This window comes from Rhynchophorus ferrugineus, unplaced genomic scaffold, assembly GCF_030347505.1.
Source record: "Rhynchophorus ferrugineus isolate W39M unplaced genomic scaffold, kcgeb_rfMv2 rfM1, whole genome shotgun sequence".
Lineage (NCBI taxonomy): Eukaryota > Metazoa > Arthropoda > Insecta > Coleoptera > Curculionidae > Rhynchophorus > Rhynchophorus ferrugineus.
In genome coordinates, this window is record NW_027472580.1 from 56854648 (window position 1) to 56878471 (window position 23824).

Below are 23824 nucleotides of genomic sequence, written 5' to 3' on the forward strand. Positions count from 1 at the left end.
TTAATTAGATTTAGTCGAATTTAGCGAAGCGAACAGATTTAAAAATTGGGAAAATTATGTTGTTGAAGAAACAGAATGAATTATTATTTTAATAAATTTTGTTACGTTTTTGCACAGTATATGTTGAGGCGAAAAACAAATTATATATCAGATTTATATTAGAAATAACATCAATTTTTTATTTTAAAACATTTAGTTTTATTTTACTAGTGTATTTTGTATTTGTATTTGTATTGAATTATATTTATATATTTATATATTTATTATTTATATTACATAGAATTGTACTCAGTGTAGCTTTTTGTAGACTCAGTGTTTATATGAATATGGCCTACTATTTAAAGTGGGCTCCGAAATAGGATTCTTGGCCATTTACCCTATCGACTGGAGAGTAACCAACATAGAAACTATCATAAAAGTCATCCTAATTTAATATCGAATATTATTTTGCCTATGTATAATCATCATTAAACCATAGCTTGAACCTTCAAATACACTTCAACAGATCTCGCCACCGTTAAAGACTGGTGACCGTTCTGGTCCTGGAAAATGTTAGCATACAATTTTTTAGACCACTCCTTATGTCTCAATTAATATCTTTCTAGACATTTCCGTTCAGTCTTCATTCAACCAATATGTGGAACCATTACAATTTGTATTCCTAGATTTGTTATTCCATAATGCACTGATTATCGCATGTTAATCGGATTGTACCATTTCTTATATGATCTTGGAGAGAAATACGTATAATTTACCTTAAACTTTGATTCGATGTATTACTTCAGCTGAAGGCGCCAATTTCTTCTCTATTACATATCCCAAGTACTTGAATTCCTGAACTTGCTCCAGCTGGATGCTGTTAAGATTTACAATAACAATCGATTATCAGTACTTTCATTTGATCTTCATTCATTCTGACGCCATTTACAAACTATAGCTGTGCTATAAAGGCTCAGTATTTATATCAGTGAACATTAGAACGGTCAACAAGTTTGTACCATTGTATTCAACGCTAGGCATCTTTGTAAATACAGTTCACTCTATTATATCTAGTTATAAATCCAAATCGAAAAATCAATCTATCATGAGTAATAACAACTACAATCAGACATATATTCAGATCGATCGGGCGGTGACCATGATGATGTGATCCATGACTATATATGCTTTCTTTCTGCTAGTGTTATATCGATAAATATCCATCAAATATTTACATAATTGTGGATGAACTACACAGACGTATGCAATGAGTGGCTGAATAATAATGAGCAGGTTAAACCGACTTCGCTAAAACATCATGGCCACCACAGGCTTCCATATAGAGATGTTCCAAATGAAAAGCCATATATGATTCTTGTCTATAACTATGTATCATTCAATTACCCACTCAAACGCATAAATTGAAATTTTAAATTATTTATCCTATTTCTATGATTTATAAAAAATCATGATTAAAAAAATTCTATGATATTTCTATGATCTTGATTTATGTTTCTTTTGAGGCTGTTCGCTAAATATTCCAGCCAAAAGGTAATTTTCGCCATATAAATCCGTGAGAAATTCGAAATGTCCAAGCCATTATCATCTGCGTCTCTGAATTTGTCCTTTTCGTATCTACCGAGTGTCGCATCCTAAACAAATGACTTCATTTCTAATGAGGTATCGTAGAGAAACATATAGGCATAGCGTTTGAAATACTATAGCTTACAGATGTCAGACTGTAACAGTGTCCAAATTTCGAAGCCGTCTACACTGATACAACTGGTAAAATGAGCATTCGAAAGAGGCGGATTTTAGTTTTGTTTTAATATATATTATTCCCAACTAGCTTAGTTTAGTATTCTTAGGTAGCATGAGAGAAATCATCCAATCTAAAGCGTCGAAGTTAATACTGATAGAATTTTGATGGTGGAGTGTATAGTGTAAGTTTTAACTATCTACCGATGGTTTTTGACATTTCATATTTATTATACAGATACATTACCAAAACCTATATTGGCTCCAAATTTGATATATTCAGAATAAAGAAAATTTATGTTTATATTTTCGTAAATTTATACATAATAAGAAGAAAGTTTATCGTTATGGAAATAACGTGAAGTATATATTTATGTAGACAGATCAATATAATATTAAAATAGTCAATAATATAGTCCATATTTTTTGATATTTAATAGTAAAATTATTGTGGTACCAAAATATTATTTAATAATTTTATCTATTATATTAATTATTTCATAGTACTTAAATAGTTCCTTTTATGAAATGCTTCATTGTTCTCGTATCTTTTATTCGTATCTTTAAAGCTGAAATATTGCTTTAAAATGTTAACGCTGGCGATGAAGATTGCCTAAAATGTTTGTAGTGATTTAACAATTTAAGTGCATTGCTGGTTATTTTCCCGGAGCCATCAACTGAGACATAATTATCATATCTTTCGAGAACCAGCTCCAGAATAAGGCTGCATCTTAAATATTTATACTAAACCTATTTTCTTGAACAGCGTAGCATTTCGAGTCACGTAACTCGCATTCAATATATCCACTTTCTTAAGAGTATGAGCTGATAAAACTACGGGATGCATTAGACGAAATGGAGATGCAGTTTGCGAAATTTAGCTGCATCCATCCATCAATAATGGAAACAACAAGGCGGCACCGTGCGTGAAGACGCGATTCTCGACCAGACACGGCCAATTTAAAATGGCGCGGCACGTTTCCGGTTTAATTCCGTTCCCAACGTTTTGAAAAATTGTAATTGCCTTATCTTCTTGAAATAGATTGGCCACGGGAGATTTTTTACGTGCCGCGATTTATCAACTTGTTCTGTTTACGTTCTGCAGCCCAATAAATCAAGGCCAACATAGTTTTTCAGTTGCAAGTCAGGCGTATGCAATTTTCCCGATTAGTCACTTGAAATGTCATCGAAAAAAATCACTGTTATCCCAAAAATGAAAATAAAAATTCGCTTGATAAAAACGTACGTATATTCAGTTATAAACCCATATTAGAATGCTATATTCTCTGTATATATTGCAAAATTGCGTGCACGTTGAAACGATAGGAAAATTTAAAATTGTACATAGTGAGACAACATGAAAGAAAATAGACTGTTAAATCATTCATAGTGTTTTACAAATTAAGATATTTTTGGAAAAGTTTTAGTTCACTAGGCCTAGTTAAATTACTTTCCCGGACTATTTTAATGGCAATTCGTGCTTTAGCTACATCACGTTAAAGAAAAATTGGAGCAGATCAGACTCTAAATGAAGAACTGTACTGGTTAGTCGGAAGATACTCTTCCATATATACCAGCTTGACCCAAAATTGGAGATATTGATTTATCAGTGTATTGTAACGCCTATTTGGACTTATGAATTTCAAATATAGGGTTGCACTAAAACGTCAAACCAACTTGTAATCCGACGATTCCAAAACAGAGTTCTTGGATTAATTATCAATGCATTGCTATGTAACCAATAGAGAGCTATAACTTATCAAAGATTTCGCCTTAAAATATTGAAAAAAAGTTATTAAATCACAGCAACCGGACAACAAGTAGGAAACAGAAGATTAAAGGCAAACGAAACCACACGAACTTGTAACTTATAAAGTATTACTCTTAACTTTAGCTTAAGTAGTTGAATTTTATTTTAATTTTTGAAATATATGCTCATATATTTATTGCACACTCATCCTGTTTATCTTTTAATTTTAATGCAAGTACAACAGAACAATGGTAACAAATTAATTTTATAAATTAAGATTGTACAGCATATCTAATGTAACCAATCATTATCTGACCAATTCTAAATGTATGATTTTTATTTACAAACAGAGAACTATTTGGACGCACAAAGTTTAATAAAGAAGAAATGAGAAATGTTTTGAAATACAAACTCGTGTCAGATTAAGGTTCTATTTAAGTAAAAAACCATTAACATCAGTAGCAAAATGAAATATCCACAGGTCCTAAATATCTTTGTGAATTTAAAAAATTTTAGTCCACTATAACCTCTAAAAACTAAATAAAACCATAGCACTAATCGCTACCAACTACGATTGATGCTAGAACAAATGTAGAAGCTTTAAAAAAGTAGAAGCTTTAAGAATGTAGAAAATTAATACTATTGCAAATATCTACGTCATCCAATTAAACCAAGTGCAGCAGTAAATGTACCTGTTCATGTACTAATGATCAGTAATACAGAAGAAAATTAACTTTATTGTAAATATAACTAAAAATAAAATCTACTGCTAAATTAATAAACCGAATCGGCCAAGCTCTAAGAGCTTTTGCTTCTCTAATTTGGTGCGTTTGAAAAAAGTGAAGAAAGATTGATATTACAATCAAGATTAAAGCCCTCCTCATTTGAACACTTATGATGCCAATCCTTCTGTATGGCTCTGACGCTTGGACATTGTGACTAACATCTGTATGCTTGAGGCCTTTCAAGTGGAATGTTTAAAACAAATTTTTCAGGTTTGTCTCCGAAATGAATTAATATACGACAATCACTGCACAGTTGATGAACAAATCTACGCAAACTAAAATAGTTTGAACCAGAGCTGTGCAAAATGCATGCTTTGCTTTAATTGATATATAAATTACTATCTCGCATGTATTTAAAACGCAAAACACAAAATATAGTATATAATAATTTTTATTGTAAATGGAAATTACAAATCACAACTTACAGTCAGGTAATCAGTTATAAGAGACTTTCCTTTCACGAACGTTATATTTTTAGATGCACTATCAGACTTGTTGGGGCATATGGTAAAACCTACTAAAGAACATTCCTTGTAGAGGTCCTGATGATCACAAACTTGTTCTATATTATATGAAGGCATATTTTATATTTATATAGCGTTCAAGGATGATAATTCTAACGGCATTCTTGGGTTTTACTATCCCTCTCCGCAAAAGCAACAAAATAATTATCTTCTTTACAAGTACTGTTGCTTCTGTTATTATCAGGCATTATTTCATGCATTTTTTTCTTTGAGCTGTGAATTGCAAAATTTCTAATTATTTGCCTCTTATCTATTGTGATGCTTTCTGGCAACCAAGGCATCATGTAACTAGGATGCATAATCTCAATATGGCTCTATTTATTTCAAGTAACAGTTTAAAAAATTTATGAAATATGCTTATGAAGCTCTCTTTCAGTTGTAAACATAAACATAACTGTAAAGTGCCTCAAATTGCAAACCTGCAGTCGATCTAATATGTTTCTGTGATTTACTAAATAGGTCGTAAATAAAATATTTTATATAATCTGACAGATAAAATGAATTAAAATGCTTTAAACTAATATAAAAGTACATATTCTGGCATATAAATAAACAAACAATAAAGAAAGAATTGATATTTGATAAACAACAAATACACTGTGTTGCTTCGCGAAAGATTGATATATATGGTCGCCATGGGATTTTGTTTATGAAACCTATCGAGCGTTATTTTCTGTAGAACGTACCCAGTAATAAGATCACTGAATGTATTTATGTAGTAATAGCAAAATAACTAAAAACTAACTAATATTGATAAAAAATCTGTCGGAATTCATCAATGGGAAAGGCGTTCTCTTCATCGCAACAACGCTTAACTACTCATATATCTAATGGCTAAATAAGATTTTCGAGAAAAAAGGGGTTATCTTAGAAGTTTTGATCCACTTTACAATCCAGATCTTGCCTCATCCAGTTACAATTAGTTCCAATCTATGAAAAAACTTTCTTAATTATACATAGCTGGCATAAAGGCAAGCTGGACCCATTAAAATGTGTCACAGTTAATTAAATAGTGTTAAAATATAACAACCTAAGCAATAAATTAAAATAAAAAAGAATAATTATCCAACAGAAAGAGAAAAGTTAAGATACAATGCTTATAAAACATTATCTTATTGTAAAATTGACAGAAAGGATCCCATTTACAGTTTCTAAACCGTTTATGGGCATTTTTATTGTACACCATCCGAGATCTACACCATTAAAGGAGATTCGCGTATCCAGATCGCTAAATCGGAGTGTTTTTTGTCGGCAAAGTAATTTTCCTTTGTCGAACGCTACCTATACGGTGGTCGCGTCTATAAATCAGACCCACGACAGATAAGGGCTTTTTACGCCCAGCTTTTCCCGTCTGCCAAACATAAATACGACCATTAACAGATGCAAAGCGCGAACGGTCGTGTAGTTGTGTAAATCGGACGGGCTGCAACTGCCCAGTTTTCTATCAAGGAGATACACGGTTCAAGAAAAAATGCCGCGTCTCAGGGCATTTATCATTTTCCGTCGTCGTGGATAAACATGAAATATTGAGACGGCAAAATATCCGCGATTTTCGTTCGAAGTGCTTCAATGTTATGAAAAATGCGTAGGGTAGGTTATTTTTTATGAAGTTTTTATATTAGTCTTTGCACATACACATAGGCGAACCGGCAATTACAGGAGTAAGTAGTGAGTGTCCTTAAATAGTGTTCGAAAATGTCATTTATATTATTACCTAAATTCACCAAATGTATTTTGTAGATAGACTTAGTGCGTTAATTATATAGAAAATTATAATTTTATATAGTAGATTTGGTATAATTAATAAGCTTATTGTAGTAGTATATAGGAGTATATTGTATAAAGTAATTAATTATTAAAGTATATGAAATTTCTGAATTTTTAGAAATTTTCCAATGAACTGCGTATCACCTACAACAATTTTGCAAATTTTCTCCGGTAATAACAATAGCCACTTCGCGGATTGTCTGATGTTTGATGACGATATTATGGCAGGTGGCATTCGGTCCAATGCTGCTCTTTTGAACATTTTCAAAACGTCGTCGGTATGATGAATATACCTTTGTAGTTCTTGTACTATAGTTCACTATCGCACACTACTATTCTTCACTGCTAGATCTTGAACACAATGCCTATCAATTTCTGCATGTGGATTGCCCTTAAAATAAGTTTCTAAGAATTGATGATCTTCATCTGATAGTGGTTGACAGCTCTCCCAGTAAGTGATAAATTTGTCCTTGTATCTACAGTTACTTATTATTGATATAAATTGTGATGTTACCAAACAATTTTTATAGTATAATAGTTGAAAGTGGTTATGAAATTTTTCTATATAATATTTGTTTCGTCAATCGACGTTATTTGGAAACACGATCACTTAATGCTTTAGAATATTGACAAACAATTGTCATTTCCTCAATTGTAACTGATTTTCTGGGCCGAAGTAGAATGCTGTTCGTTTCTGGATAGTAGGAGCAATGCGTCTGCGAAAATTTTCAATTTCATTCTGTCGTGCTCGCTTATGTGTTGACGTTCATAGTCGCATTGCTGAGCTTATCCAATTCATTTCTAGTTACACACACTGGCGCGCAGTAACTCACCATTTCTTCGACTTTGACAACCTAACTCAAATCGTTTTCCTTCGCATTGTTAGTAACATATATAGAATATAAAAAATACTACATTGAACTTGAGAGGGCGCCATAATTGGCCGTTCAAGTAATTTGATTGGTCAATTTAAATCTCCAGTAAAGACATTTGATTGGCTCATTAGTAATGTTTGGCACGTGACAGCCCTGACGTCATGTTTAATTGACCAATAACATTTAAATAAAAAGCAATGTTTTTCAGAACTAAATTTATATAAACAAAAAACTTTGGGACATTGCAAATCAAAATTATCTCTTCCGTCTTTTTCCTTTTTTCATATTTGTTTAGTACCATCAATTTAATAGGATCTATCAGAGGTGGCAAAATCGCTGAATAAAATAAAAGAGATAGTTCAAAGACCTACTGACAATATTTTCATTTCATTCCCGGTTATTATAGAATATAAATAGTTAGAGCCCTCATGTTCATCCTCTTCATAATTACCTAAAGGCCAATGAGATGAAAAAAATTATATTATGTTCAGCGCTTCAAATGATTTCTAAAACATACTAGCCGAAGATGTATATTCCTGAATTCATGAGCTAGATCCGAAACATACTATCTTGGTTAAGTAGCTTTAAGCAAATATATTTATTTGAATAATTACACTCAATTTTCTTTAATGAAATGAACCCCTCAAGGTAGTTCTTAAATTGACTACACTTTAACAAATTTGTTCTTACTTGGGTAATAAATTTTACACCAAAATTCCTGGTGTATTCAATATCGGTCAATCCTCTTTTAATAAATTTGCATTCAGAAGCCATTATTTTATTTGAGCTGAAACTATTGATCCGAGAAGAAAAATATATAGCCATATATATGCATAGCGTCTTTCGGAAGGGTATTAATTTCTAAAATAAAAAAAAAATATTTGATATTTATATATATGAATAAACTTACCCCAACTTACAACAACAAAACATACTGTCACGATCATAAATTTTCTTTGATACTTAATCCAATCGGTTTGGGATTTTAAATATTTTCAACCATTTTTTAATGAGAGCCGAATACTTCTTCGAACGAAAACGCTTCTGCATTTTCTTACTATCTGTACATTCGTGTACACAACACTTCCTAATTCACTTTACTTTTTGTACTACCGACTTATGTATACTGAAAATGGCGCTCAAAATAAATAAACAACAAACGCACCATAGAAACGAAGCGAGCCAATCAGATCCCCTCCCGGCTTATAGCGCAGAGATTAAAGCAAGTAATAAGTTAAAAGTAGCGACATCTAGATGTTGGACGTCGCGAAACATTTTCCCAAAATTTCCTATGAAGTGAAATCTCTATTTCTATATAATAGTACCCAATTTCAAAATCCCTAGTTAACTAAAATATTACTCTTGCTATACTACTATAGTATCTCTGAAGCTACATTATTTCTTTGCCATGGTCTCAATATTTAATTACATTTTACTTACAGCTTTTACAACTTTTAAAAATAAAATATCAGTATTCCATAATAACACATTCAGAGAAGTTAACTATTAAATTAAGATTTTGTTAGGTGCCTGTATATTTTTATTAGAGATATCTGTTAGTGAAACTGCGCGGTATGTATGAAAATAACTGCTGAATTCGATGGTTTTGACATTCCTTTATACATAATAAGAATTTTGCATTTACTACTGTGAGTTATTCATTACTTTTGTTGCTTTGTTTGAAAAAATCTGTTTGAAGTTTTTCTCCATCTTGCTTTTATATAAGCATAGTAATTGTCATATGCCAATTGCCGTCTTTAGTTTTAAAGATTTAAAAGTGATTTTAATTTCAATGACAAGAAATCCCTCAGAGGAGGAATATTTATTTATAAATACGTATTTAATGAAATTATATTATTTTAGCAAAAATGTTTTCTTAGTTATAGAAATTAAAACCTTCACAATAAAAATGTCAGGAGTAGCCGTAATATAGCTAACCAAAACGTCAAAACAATAAACTGCTGAAATCTACAAAACATTAATATTTTTTGAGCTGTGTAAGAGATTGCCTTATATTGGTAAAATATATTTTTGTACGCCAAATGTTTCCTTTCATATTTCTAAACCCAGGTAGCCCCAACGAACATAACAATAGTCTGGGTTTATTATTTTTCACACCATTCCTCAGCCTCTAATTTTGAGTATTTTTATTATAGAATGTGCACCCCAAAATACTATAGAGAATGGTATTTACTTCCCTTGATAAACCCGACTAATATTTGGTCTTTGAGTTTTATCCATCTTAACAGAACCACTCTTTGATTTTACTTATTTATCTGATATAAAGTTTTACATGGTCGACGAACGATTAACAAAAATAGAGGTTAAGATTATTTTATTTTGTTGTCGTTAAAATCCAGCGGGACGTATCTTTATACGTTTGAGGACCATGGAAGCGTCTTATACCTACATATTTCCACCAGAAAATTAGTAGATATATAACTATTTGGAGGTATACAGATTCAGATTAATTTAGCACTTTTTTTTTCTTCTTTTCCGGTCTTCTCTCTATTAACAGATCGTATATAACATATATGTTTAGTTATTCCAGCTTAAATAGTAACTAACCAGAATATCGTATGTTGCCTACTCAGAATTCGATACATTCTTTAAGTATTTCTTCCGCGATAGCGTCAGGCACATAAAATTTCAACTTTTTGTTGAAACTCAAATTTCACTTGATTGAGTATGAACAGGAATTAAGTTGTTTCCTTGAAATAGGAGAGCGTGGAGTAGTCGTTTTGGCTTTTTACAACAACTGACCGCATGGTATTAATCCTGGTACATTAGATTCCGCTAGTGCCTCGTTGATGAACGTTTGGTGGCCTATATTATCATGGCGTCGCCATAATATCGAAACTGATAATGAAGCGCCATGTCTTACCAAACTCAAGACTCAGAATGGTTTAATTAATTTACTTATAAAAATGAACTAGTATTGTCCATCGAAAGTCGCCATCTCGAAAACGGTGTATCTTTTGAGGCTATCCACAAAGCAACCCTTTTTTGTTAACTTAATTAAAAGTTAAACACTGCTCAGTCTGGTCACTGCTACTCATATGTCAGAAGAAATTGTAACCAGAAGGAGCAATAACTGTAGAATACGGCGGGTGGGGTGGTACTTCCTGTTTCAATGTTTCCAAGTATGTTTTCACCGAATTTGCAATAACAGGTCAATTGAAAAGTCCCCGACCTACCATAGTAAACTCTTACACTCATACACAAGAACTCATACACTGAGAACAAGAAATAGTCGCTGGGGGCAAGATCTGGAGAATACGAGAATAGTGGTTGAGGAAGCAATTCGAAGCCCAATTTATGGATTTTTGCCATCGTTTTCACTAATTTGTGAGACGGTGTATTTTCTTGGTGAAGCAGCACTTTCTTTTTCTTCAAATGCGGCCGTTTTTCGGCGATTTCGTCCTTCAAACGGTCCAATAACGCTACGTAATAAGCGCTGTTGATGACCCTTCCTTTTTCAAGGTAATCAATGAAAATTATTCCATGCGCATCCCAAAATACAGACGCCATAACCTTGCCAACCGACTGTCGCGTTTTCCCACGCTTTAGAGCGAGTTCATCGTGTGCAGTCCACTCGGAAAATTGTCGATTAGATTTCGGAGTAAAATGATGGACCCATGTTTCATCTATTGTCACATATCGATGCTAAAACTCTAAAAAAAAAAAGGTTTATTACCCACTTTGCACAAAGCTTTCGCGTACCCAAATATTCATGAATGATATGATGTACACGTTCAGTTGATATCTTTAGAGTGTCTGCTATTTCATTCAACTTTAATTTACGGTAATTCAAAATAATTTTGTGGATTTTTTTGTTTTCATCGGTAACAACCGCTTTTGGGTTTCCACTGCGTTCGCCGTCTTCGGTGCTCATTTCACCATATCTAAACTTAAAATACCAATCCCTAATAGTTGATTTTCCTTGAGCAGTGTCCAGAAAATCGGCATCAAGCCATTTTTTTGCTTCAACCGTATTTTTTCCCTTCAAAAAGCAATATTTTATTAACACGCGAAATTCCTTTATATCCATTTTTTCACAATAACAAAAATTGCTTCACTCAAAATGCTATAATTCACAAACTAATGAGCCAATAACAGCTGTCAAATGTATACACGCATCTTTTGAGGGCATGAGGGATTTAATTCTAGTAGCGCCATCTATGTGTCAGGCCGGGGACTTTTCAATCAATTGACCTGTTATGTTGTCAGATGTTATAAAGGGGAAGGTTAATGGCCATTTTTCGAGTAATTCTCCAGTCAAACGCATCAATTATAATCGATAGCGATCCTCATTGATGGTTTCATCGGGTAGTGCCTTCAAATCCTCGGTTTCAATTTTTGTACTAGTCCAAAAGGCCGCTTGAATGCGGCGTCAAAATCAGCTCGTTTTGAAATGGGGAAACCAATATTCGCATATTAAAATCGAATTAACATTATTACCACAAGCTTCGCACAGGATGCATGTGACGTTTAATCGCCTTTTTCTTCAAATTGTAAAAAGTTAAACTTAAGGAGTTTCAAAGCACTGAAAAAAATTTGTTCAAGCTTCGACGAAATAATGAAATGAGAAAATGATGAATGATGAAAATTGAGACTTCCACATGGAGTTGGTTAGAAATATACCCAATGCGTTAATATACAACAACACCATTTGTTGTAAATTCTTTGAAATTAATTTTCTATATATAAATAGCTTATATCAATGCTCATATTGCATACCTAATGAATTTCATATTCATGGTATTAGCCATCAAATTCTACAAAACCTACTCATTTTTTGAAAACATTTAAAATAATAAAACAAAATACATTCTGTTACTGAAAGGGTTTAAAACAAGCCGAGTTAACGTTTTGGGCTATTCGTCTATATTTTCACAAATCCAATCTCGAGCAAGCACCAAAGCGACATGTTTTGTGGCGATATGAAACGGAGACAATTCTAGTTTCCATCCAGATTGTTCGATGTAATGAAAAATGTATGACTAGTTTATTCAAAAGAATTGAAGGAGAGAATATAGTAGTATTTCATCTGGTTTTCTACGCACAACACAACGCTGGGGAATACGATTCAGATTGAAAAAAAACGTCTCTTTTCTGAACTCGCAATTCAACATGGAATTCATCATTCGATATGTCGGCGAAGACGTGTTTATCCATACTACACACGATTCAAAAATAATATTTTTTGTTAAGCAGTGCGATTTTATCTATCAACTCTAAACGAAAAAATATTCTTTAAGTTTAAGTAACAATAAGATTTTTTTCGAATTATGGTTTTATTATTATAAATGCATAATAGATATAGTAACACTGTAACATTGTATGTCAACTAAACCCATATTAAATTATTAGATTTTACTTTTTGTGTTATTTCATATTTTTATTGTTTTTGGCAGTTTATTGAAATTTTGGGAACTAAGTACCAATGTATTTATGCCACACTTATCTCGTATATGAATTGATCTAAGCACAAATGAAAAGTAGTAAATAAAATAATTATTTTGATAATTAATATTTAAAAATAGTGATAAATTATTGAAATATTCCAGTGCTAGTTAATGTATATTTTCTCAGTTCCGAAAATCGAACTGTAAGTCAAAAAACACGATTTAGTGAATAGTAAACTTATCATTAACATCCATAAACATATTTGAACACAAATATGATAAGTGAAGAAACAAATATCGACAACTATTGTAACTCCAATTCTAAAATATTACATAATCAGTGTAATTCGATGAAATATTTTTATATCATGATTTTGTTTTTCAAATCTGTTAAAAATCTGAAAGAGTATACTGAAAGTCTATCCTATAAAAGAGTAAACTCACGTCATCTAAATATATGACGTCAAAACGTCGCAATGGTGTTTTTTGGCTTTAATATAGAACTATATTTATTTTAGTATATAAAATTACTAAGTAAAAGTGTTATAAAATATAATTCATTTTAATATTATAGTACATCAAATGCATATTTAATCAATGTACTTACTACAGTTGGTTTTACAGCCCCAATAGTTTAGTTAGTTAGGTTAGACTTATTATATTTACACTTAACTATTTTCAAAACTACCTGTGGTATCACCTGGAGGACTAATATAAGCAATTAAAAATTGCATATCCAAGTAATGTATTTTACTTTCATTGGAGAACATATTTTTATGTTTAGTTCCTTGCTTCATCCGTTCGTTGCTGTATTTCACCTTAGTTTCATCTTATTACCTGTATACATTTTTCTTGTTAAAATTAAATTTGATCACTGCATTCTCTCCAATGCATTTGCCGTATCTGCAAAATACTTAGTGTTCGTTTTCTCCTCGTACATTTTAATCAAATGTACATAAGTATTCTGAGCAATTACACACATATCCATGCACATATCATCTTTCTAACTTCTTTCAAACTATACAATACGATTTTCTACAGTCTTCCTATATCAATTATATATCCATCTTCAGTTGACCACTCTTATCACCCTGTCTTTTTATTTTAATAATAATCCTACACCCAAAAATTTAATTCAATCACTGCCATTTTCTGAACCACTATTTAAGTCAATAACTAAGCTGTTAATTTTCAATCTAAGCGAAGAATGTTATTGTAAACTATCCTTTTCCAAAACAATATCCAAACGGTTCTTGCTTGTATATCTCTTTCGATCTGCATGTCTAATGTACTGACTCTTTTTCACTTCCCATAACAATTCAGTTTAATTGATTATGCAGTGATTTTCGACATATTGTTAAGCCATCTGATATACTCTGCATCTCTTCAGGCCCATTTCTAAAATAGTAAATTACACAATTAAACCTTTGATTTATATTTACCAAGTAACAATTTGAAATACTTCTCAGTGAAATATTTTTGATTTTAGAACAAGTCGTTACTTTGTTTATTCTATCTATTAAAATAAAATAAATATATTATTCCTGATGACAAAATATGGTGGGATTTTTAGTAGGTATATTATAGTAAAAATCAAACAAACATTTATTTGTTAAATAAAAACTCTGATTTTACACGAGATGGAAAAACAATTATTTAAATTTATATATTGAATATACATATATTTTTATAAAAATAAAACTCTACCTAAAAATGACACAAACTGTATCAAAATATAAACCGAGTGGTTGTTTTAAAAGCGATAAAATTTAAACCCGAGAGCACATTTAAACTAAATTTTTTATTTTGTTTTCGTATCAACTATTACAACTAAATAAAAATTCTACATAAAAAAATATCCAATTATTATAAACAAGTATACAATTGCAAAAATACTTCTACTACTACTAAATAAAATATTACCGAAGCATTACAGTTGCTAAGTACATTGAACTCTTAAATACCTACATCTCAGCCAAAATGTTTAGAGTTAAACAAGAAGAAGCTTACTCAACAATGAAAGAAAGAAAAGCAGTTATACCACAAGGCTCTATTTTAGGTCCTGTTCTTTACCTACTTTATAAATGTGGCATCCCACAAATAGAAAATGTCACTAAGACTACGCTTTCAACGAAGAATCAACCAGAAAACTGTAACGTATGTAATAATATAAATAAGTGAACCCAGATATGGAGGATAAAAATCAATAAGAATAAATCACTGCATATTGAAGTCCCCTACAAGCAAACTACTCATATATCAATAAATATGAATAATTTTTTATCCCAAAGATTAACAGTAAATGTTACGTTATGTAGTGAAGTCCACTAAATGGTAAAAATACTGAAAATCGCTAATAACTTAATTTATTAAAGACTAAATAAAGGTTAATCGGTCTTCTTATATAAGTATCTAGTATTAATTCATCTCAATAAAGATACATTGTAAGTTATATCGGATAGTAATAATATATTAATAGATTAATAAAACACATCTTAACACAATAGTCTTCATTAGATAAGACTCCATTTGCATTTTTACCAGAAAATTAACTCATGAAAAATATCGTAAAAAGTTTTAAAATGTCTGCCAATAGTTAAAATAATTACTTTTATTATATTAAATATACAACAATGAGTCCTTTGATGACCGAGAGGACGTTGAAGATTATTTAAGCATGCTATCTCAGTCTTGACATTTTTTCCATATAATTATTGATTTACAATTCTGTGATTGCGAAGAGATATTGTAGATTTAATAAATTATCAAATAATGCTGAAAGTATATGTTACTTAATTCATTTATTTTATATAAAGGTCAATTGAAAAGTCCCCGGTCTGACACATAAATGGCGCTACTAGAATTAAATCTATATGTTTTTTTGGTTTTTAGTTAGCGCTAACCTTCAAAAGATGCATGTGTAAATTTGACGTGTTTGAATTTCGCGTGTTGATAAAATATTGCTTTTTGAACGGAAAAAATACAGTTGAAGCAAAAACTTGGCTTGATGCCGAATTTCCGGATACTGTCCCAGGAAAAGGAACCACCAAGGATCGGCATGCTAAGTTTAGAAGTGGTGAAATGAGCATTAAAAAACATTTAAAAATCCACGAAATCATTTTGAATCACCGTAAATTGAAATTTAATGAAAAAGCAGATACTCTAAAGGTATCAACTGAACGTGTACATCATATCATTCACGAATATTTGGGTATGAGAACGCTCTGTGCAAAGTAGGTGCCGCGCGAGCTCACTTTTGACCAAAACAACGACGAGTTAATGATTCGGAGCAGCCTTTGAAGATGATCAAGCGTAATAAACCCGAGTTTTTGCGACGATATGTATCAATGGATGAACCATGGCTCCATGATTTCACTCCGAAGTCCAATCGACAGTCATCCGAGTGGGCTACATAGGATGAACCCACTCCAAAGCGTGGGAAAACGCAACAGTCGGCTGGCAAAGTTATTGCGTCTGTATTTTGGGATGCGTATGGAATAATTTTCATTGATTATCTTGAAAATGGAAGGACCATCAACAGCGACTATTACATAGCGTTATTGGACCGTTTGAAGGACGAAATCGCCGAAAAACGGCCGCATTTGAAGAAAAAGAAAGTGCTGCTTCACCAAGAAAATACACCGTGTCACAAGTCAGTGAAAACGATGGTAAAAATTCATGAATTGGGCTTCGAATTGCCTCCTCGTCTACCACATTCCCCAGATCTGCTTCCCAGCGACTATTTCATGTTCTCAGATCTCAAAAGAATGCTCGCTGGGAAGAAATTTATGTCGAATCAAGAGGTGATCGCCGAAACTGAAGCCTATTTTGAAGAAAAGGACAAATCGTACTACAAAAATGATATCGAAAAGTTGGAGGGTCGCTATAATCAATCACCTTTAAAAGGAATTATATTATTAGCACTTAAAGAGTATTTCAAACATTCAATATTATTAACACTTATATGAAAAGCAAATATATTTAACATTTCAGTGTATTTCCAAACAACTTTACTTTTTATAACAAAACTTTTTCATACACCTGATTTAACAATATTTGATTTTGTTTATCTTGTAGGTATCATTTGCTTTTTAGTAAAAAATATCGTATTATTAACTATAAAATATCAAAATGTCATTGTTCCTATATACATTTTCTAAACAAAATAATAACTATTAATATTATTTTTATTAATAAACGAGAATATTGAAATTTAAAACGACCCATCATTATGTATTCAGAGATATAACATTCAAATATTTGATATCAATGGAAACTACCTGAGTAGAATAAATTTTCCTATACTTATATAAACCTAAATTGCCTTCAATTTGTGCTCTGTGAAATATCTAGATATATATTTCATTTTCCAAATGGCGAGTGTTTCCTTTGCAGTCGGCGAGTTTGAAAACAGTTTTAGCCTTTCAAGTTATTTTCAATATTAAATGCAAAAATGATTGCTTTTCCAATCACATTTCATACGGCACTATTCAAAGATTAATTTCAATATATTATAAATATAGATTGAATAACCGAAATGCGAATACGCTGAATTAGTTATGTTTTATTGGCATTTTAGGTAACGTATAAAAATATAATATTGCTTCGATCTATGGATAAAACATGAAATCAAATACAGTACAATCAAAAAGTATTAGTTCGGCATCGTAATGCTAACCTTATACATTAATAATTATAATTCTTAATAATTCAACTTGAATTTTAAGAAATGTTATGTATTTTGTATAAGCAAAATATATGGTAGTAGAGAAAAAACTAGCTTGGTTGAAGAAATTATGCTGAGAGTAAAAATTCAGAAGCTATTCAGAACCCTGGGGTCCGCTACCTAGTCTAGGTGATTTAACAAATGTTCCAATCAAACTAGAAGAAAAAACTTCTGCCCCGTTGGAACTCGAACCCATGACCTTTACGTGTGAGCTTAATGTTCTAACCATTACACCATAGAAAGAGTTGTCTATAACGTTTCTACGACTTCTCATATGATATAATTAGTGCTTAAGAAACAAACTGAATAGCTTTTACACTAGACTACTGCCGTTTTTTCGTCACAATAATTTATTTTATATAAAAAATATGTGAAAACCTTGTACGTGTCTTTGAAATTTGAGGTTTTCCTTCGATTTCTTACCTTTCCTCACAACAGATCTTGATTTGGTTCCAATGGGACCGCCTCGGAAGTGCACTCTTTCGAATGATAAATTTGAATAATCATTCTGAAAATCGGTCAATTGGAAAGTCCCCGGCCTATCATAGTAAAACACATTTTTTTGCAAAATTTTTTTTATTCAACATAATTCGCTTCAGGGTGATCCAGTGATTATAGCGACCCTCCAACTTTTCGATATCATTTTTGTAGTACGATTTGTCCTTTGCTTCAAAATAGGCCTCGGTTTCGGCGATCACCTGTTCATTCGACGAATATTTCTTCCCGGCGAGTATTCTTTTGAGGTCTGAGAGCAGGAAATAGTAACTGGGGGCCATATCTGGAGAATACGGTAGATGGGGATGCGATTAGAAAACCTAATTCATGAATTTTTGCCATCGTTTTTACTAAGTTATGACACGGTGCATTGTTTTGGTGAAGCAGCACTTTCTTTTTCTTCAAATGCGGCTGTTTTTCGGAGATTTCGTCCTTCAAACGGCCCAATAATGCTATGTAATAGTCGTTATTGATGGTCCTTCTTTTTTTAAGGTAATAAATGAATACTATTCCATGCGCATCCTAAAATAGAGACGCCATAACCTTGCCCGCCGACTGTTGCATCTTCCCACGCTTTGGAGTGGGTTCGCCGTGCGCAGTCCACTTGGATGACTGTCGATTGGACTGCAGAGTAAAATGATGGAGCCGTGTTTCATCCATTGTCACATATCGATACAAAAACTTGGGTTTATTACGCTTGATCATGTTCAAACACTGCTCCGAATCATCAACTTGTCCTTGTTTTTGATCAAGTGATCTCGCGCGGCACCCACTTTACACAGAGCATTCTCATACCCAAATATTCGTGAATGATATGATGTACACATTCAGTTGATATCTTTAGGGTATCTGCTATTTTATTCAATTTCAATTTACGGTCATTCAAAATCATTTTCTGGATTTTTTTAATGTTTTCGTCGGTAATAACCTCTTTTGGGTATCCACTGCGTTCACCATCTTCGGTGCTCATTTAGCTATATCTATTGGTGAAAATACAAAAATCAACTTGAACGACGGTACCTAACTGTTGTTTCTAACTTCTGCTAATTCTGTTGCTTTAATATTTCCATAAGATAACAGTTTTTCATTTGGTATTATTGAATTATTCAGAGTACAAGGACTACTTATTCTGATGCCAAATCCTAGTCAAACACTTTTTATATGGAATTTATGGAATTATTTATCAAATTTATGGCGAGTCATTAGTATGGCCTTCATTGTTTTCTAGGCAAAGCTGAACTATAACATTTCGAAACGCAGAATGTCGTAAATTATTTCAGAAGTATAATTATTAGTTCACCCTTATTGATACCGAAGCCATAAGGAGTAGCGCTACGAGTTGCTACAACTGAATGAAACTCCTACTTCAGATGTCTAGCAACGTGAATTGAACAAATTGAATGACGTATTTTTGCAAAATATACTAAAAACTTCGACTTGCATTACAACTCTCAGCCATAGGTCACTGAAGGATACAACGGGATACACTGATGCAGCTCGTATGGGAAGTTTTGTCGCACCCAGTATACTCACCAGACATATGAGTGTCACTTGTTCACATCGATGGCTCAACTGAAACACTGTTAGATTAACATGCATAATAATATTTTATAACAATTGTTCTCAATAAATGCGTTTTTAAAGTAAAAAAATATCAGAATACATGCTAGCTCCTAATAACATAGATTAAATTTAATAAAATATATGATTTTTAAATTTATTAATATTTTGAATCCTTTGCATAATTTTCTTTTTAAAAACCAATGTTTTATCTGGACTAAATCTACTGCTTAATGTACGCTGTAAACTAATTTAGGGACGTCCGATCTTACCCAGTATGGCCACTGAGATGACTAGAGCTCTATTTATAGCATCAATTAAAGTAGAACCACCCATGTTCTACGTTGTATTCGAACATGCATCAAGTGCATCAGTAGAACACCTTCATTACTATATTTTTTAACTGTCCTAGTCAAATTTTGCCAAACGTTTAATAGAAGAATAAAACACACTATAATTTATCTGACATCTATTATGATTTTATAATAAATAAGCTTTCTTAGAAAAAATATTTTAGTCAATTTTTTATCCAAATATGTTTAATAATTTTTTATGTTACGAAATGCGACCCCAATATATTTTCTAGAAAACCAGTCCATTTTTTGTCCAAGTACACTAAGTAAAAACCAACTTTTAAAATATTTATCATTTCCTTTTGCCACGGAATAAGATAAAATATTGAGACAGCTACGGTTTTCACCCCGAACATTCAATGCCATGAAAAATGTATCGAGCAGTTTATTCAAAAGAATTGAAGGCGAGAGAATATACGAGCATTCCATCTGTTTTTCAGCACGTGTGGCAGCCACCTGAGGGAATAACGCTTAGATTGAAAAAAAAACAAATTTCTTCTTGGCTTGGTGACTGTGTCTTACACACAAAATAAAATTCATCATGTGACCCGTCAGCAAGAATATCTTTATATATACATCTTTTTCCTCGCTTTATTATAAATGTTAAAAGATATATATGTAGACGTCTACCATTAATTATGTTACACAATTGAATTATTAAGCAAGTTTTTCAATTTTACAGCAACCTTTCAAAATTGTTAACTCGAGATAATTGGGTAGCAATTTTATGTACGTTTATGAGGATTTATAAGATATATTTAAAACTATACATTACTTAAACAGCAGTTTGACATTAAGTTACATAACCTCTGGAAAAATTATACTACAAACGTTTTAAAAAAGTATTTAAATACTTTTTGTAAAATAAACTCAAATTTGCTCTGATATTCCAGACAAAATCATCTCAAGATGAATACAGATCTGTAAGATTCCAACGCTTAATGCGCATGTTTTGCTTAATTTCAACGTTTGTCGTTTTAACTAATACTATTACCATGTTTTTGAATCAAAACATTTTATTTAGTATCTAACAATAGTAAATAATAAATACGTATAGTTCTGTAAAAGTGTAATTAAAAATAATGACAAGTTTTCTTTGCAAGAATCTTGCTTCTAAAGTATGGAATAATATTTAACTTAGTAATAAATCTATTTTACATATGGCAATTATCAAAAAAATAAATCTGTCATAGAAATATTTTGAACGTATTGTAAGAACCACAATTAGTAATGGAGGAACGATTGGGAATAGTTATTCTTTTTCCGTTACATTGGAAGGAATTACATTTGTAAAAAATAATTTCGTATTCGTCGTACACTTTTCGTAGCATAAAACTTACAAACACGTAGTATAATAATATAAAAATAATACAAATAATATATAAAAGCTATCTTTTTAACAACAGGTGAGGGAAAATACGTTCAATAATAATCTCATATAAAATTATTAATAAAATTAAGTTTACCAAAGGTTATCGGAATATTATTTTTCAATATATTATACTTTGGAAAATATATGAAAATTTAGCAAATTTTTCAAATAAAAATATCAATTACAGTTTTATGTTACTATTAATTTTATTGAATTCATAGAACAGTGCAAACATTTTAAAATATGTGAAAGACATCAACAGGTCAAAAATAACGCGCCACTAATCTCAATATATTTAATATTTGTTTTTAGCTACTTTCTCATCCCTACTAGTTATAAATGTATTTATTTAAAAACAACTTTGAGAGTATCATATTTCCTATCTGAAATATAGAGCGAATCTCATTAAATACGGTAATTTCTATAAATTAGTCACTTACATGTTATTCTTTATGCAGTAGTTACCAAATTTTTATTTCATCTTTTTTCGAACATACTCGCAATGGGATTGTTAGCAGATTTACTTTTTAATGTATTATTTTAAAAGATTCTAGCATAATACCTTATTATATGGACTGAGAATTCATCCAAATTATTTTGAACTCGTTAATTCGTTTTTCATACTACTTAGTCGTTGAGTCCGGAAGCGATTCAACACAGTTAACAAATATTTCACCCTTAAAACAATTATTTACTAAAACATAACCATACACATTGGTGGCTCATTGGAGCAAGTATAAATTTGTAACAATCTCTATAATCTTTGTTTATATAACTGACGGATGAATTACTTGATCACTCCACAAAATAATATCCATTATTAATATTTTAATACTTTACCATGACTTTACTTCAAGGTCTTGACTATACAATTACTACGAACTATATTCACCTGAATATATGTAAAATTCAACATTTTTCCAGATATTTCGGCGTTAGTTATGTTTCTTTTGCGCTTTTTTAGATATAAATTTTAATTCTTCATTACCATTTGGTTGTTAAAATGAATTTAAAATGAGATTTAGTTTTAGGCACCATTTACAGAAATAATCATTCACAGTATTTGGATCTTCCGTAACTAATTTCCACCCTCTCCTGTAAGTTAATGTATCCATATATATCTTATATGTAATTTGCTATATATTCCAAATACTGGAACATACGCCCTTTTGTTTCTATCTAGATAGTCTATCCATAGGATATTGTACGCCGCTAATATATCGTCAATTGGTTTTAACTTTGTTTTGACATCTGATGAAGTTATAAGTGCTAACTCTTGTTCCTCACATCCGAGAATATCTATAAAACCAGTTTGTTTTATAGGAATCAGCTCTTTTACTTTGTATATGTATTGTTTGGTTGTATCCCTATAATTGTATTTAAAATGATATAATTAATATTCAACAATGATATAGAAGTAGGATACTAGAATACTCTGCGGGCTCCATCTTTAAGTAACAGAATTGCATTTTTGAATGCAATCATTAATAATTGGAATCATTATAAAACATAATCAACCAAGTTATCAACTCTAAATATAAAAAGAACTATCCATCAAAGTATAATCCATCAAACATTCGATATTGCTAAACCTTATTCTTAATCGCAACATAAACCTCATTATGTTTTTGAAGCTCTTTCATATAGTTCGGTATATGTTTTTATCCGAATCATGTTACATTGTTACATAACAGTTCCTCTGCTATGATAGAGTATCACAGAAGAGAAGTTCAGATACAGAATATTGGAAATAAATGTTACGACAAGATGCTTTTATCCTACAGCAGGTACTAAAAAAAATTAAATTGTTAGGTCAATTTAATCTAACTTCAAGCCCAATGGTTTATGTTTTAAACATAAACATACCAAATTCACTTAACATAATCAATAGTCGATACTGTTAAGGAATTAAGATGTATAAAATAAAACATATTCATCAGTTAGTCAGGCATAAAAGAAAATTCGATCCAATGAAATGTTGAAATAAAATTTAATTGTATCAACAAACGAATAATGTGTGTGATTTTAAAACAATTTTTTAATTAAAATCAATTTTTAAAGCCGTATATCGCTAAGTCAACAACTTCAAATTAGATTATTAGGAAGCACTTAATACCTTGTCCATCCAGCCCCAAATGACAGTTTAATTAAATCATATGTATATCCTGTAAGCTTAATTTAATTAATTGAATTTGGGATATATCCTTTATTATGTAGGTTATGAAATAGTAAAAGTTCTCTAAAACTAGAACTAACGTAATATTAAAATGGTGCCAATAATAATTTTGGAGATAGAGAACATATCATAATCATTACTGCGAGAACTGCAAAATTCACAGGAATGAAGTTAAATAACATCCGCATCCTTAGTAGTTAACATTATAGTTACAATTAAGTTGTTTATAGCGATCAGTTGTAATTTGTATAGCCCATGGCATTTGAAGCAATATTTTACCAGTCACTAAACATATT

The 23824-nt window shown here is 31.3% G+C and overlaps 1 protein-coding gene across 1 annotated transcript in view; it reads left to right on the forward strand.

Moving 5' to 3' along the window:
* The first annotated feature begins 6196 nt into the window (after positions 1 to 6196).
* The window catches only part of LOC143198653 (low-density lipoprotein receptor-related protein-like), a 96289-nt gene continuing 78661 nt past the window's right edge, over positions 6197 to 23824 (forward strand). Inside the window, exon 1 of the mRNA XM_076407999.1 lies at positions 6197 to 6386. The gene's annotated coding sequence lies outside the window, so the exon portion shown is untranslated. The remainder of the gene's footprint in view (positions 6387 to 23824) is intronic.